This window comes from Nematolebias whitei, chromosome 7 (assembly GCF_014905685.2).
Source record: "Nematolebias whitei isolate Nwh7 chromosome 7, NemWhi1, whole genome shotgun sequence".
Lineage (NCBI taxonomy): Eukaryota > Metazoa > Chordata > Actinopteri > Cyprinodontiformes > Rivulidae > Nematolebias > Nematolebias whitei.
Window position 1 is genome coordinate 29020825 of NC_056504.1, and position 1094 is coordinate 29021918.

The following is a 1094-nucleotide window of genomic DNA, read 5'->3' on the forward strand; positions in this document are numbered from 1 at the left end:
TAGTCAGTGTGCTCATGCGCAACATAAGATCAGACCTTATTTGGACATATACGGTAGTGACAAGAAAAACCTGCCACCAATCACTGTTGGAACTTTTCATTCATTCAACCTTTATTTATTCAGGTTAGTCTCATTGAGTCACGAGGACTCATTTTCAAGAGAGACCTGTTTTAAACAACAACAACAAAAAAAAAAGCAGATGAGGTACAGATAACAATAAACAACTGTCACGCTTTTTTACACAGCAGGATATGAAAAGTGTGTTGAAACAGGCCCTGGTGAAAGATACTGACGTTCAAAAACAGCTTTAGCAGTTTTTGGCAAACCTTGTCAAACATCACGTGAGAACTTAAGAAATGTCATGCTCAGAGTACGTGTCGTATGACACTCTGGCAATAGTCGTATCTAACTCATAACTCTCAGGCTGTTTTTTTCCTGTAGATATTTTTATAGGTTTTCAGTATTTTCTACGTACGTACAGTTTATGCCCAGGAACTCACAAGTAAAGTCACAACCTAAACTTCTCAGTCTGCCAAGAGATGGAACATTAATAACTTATAAAACATTGCGGCATATGCCTTTTTTGTAATAACAGAAACTTTAAAACTAAGCATTTAAAAAGCGTTCAATGCAAAAACAACTGGATTTATTTGTAACAGAAGACGTTTCTGTTACAAATAAAGTCCAGTTGTTTTTGCATTGAACGCTTTTTGAATTCATCATGTCCTGGATGACTGAGAATCTTGACCAGCTTAAAACTAAGCAGTTATAATCACCAAAAAGCTGCTAATCAATGGCCTGTTGTTACAGTGTCTGGTTAGGTCAATTTTGTCCACATTTTATTGACCACCCCTGCATTACTTCATGAAAACTGTTCAGTTTCTGAAGGAATCTCCCTTTTCTTTCTGTAAGAGTTTTGCTGATGTACGGTGGCCCAGAGGTTTAAATTATTTTGTTTTTTTCACCACTTCCGTTTTTTTAAAATGTTGTATGTTGAAACCAGGGGTTCTCAAACTGGTGTCCCTGGACACCCGGGGGTCCGCAAGCCAGTCCTTGGGGGTACCGCACCATCCAAAAAACCCAAAACACACACA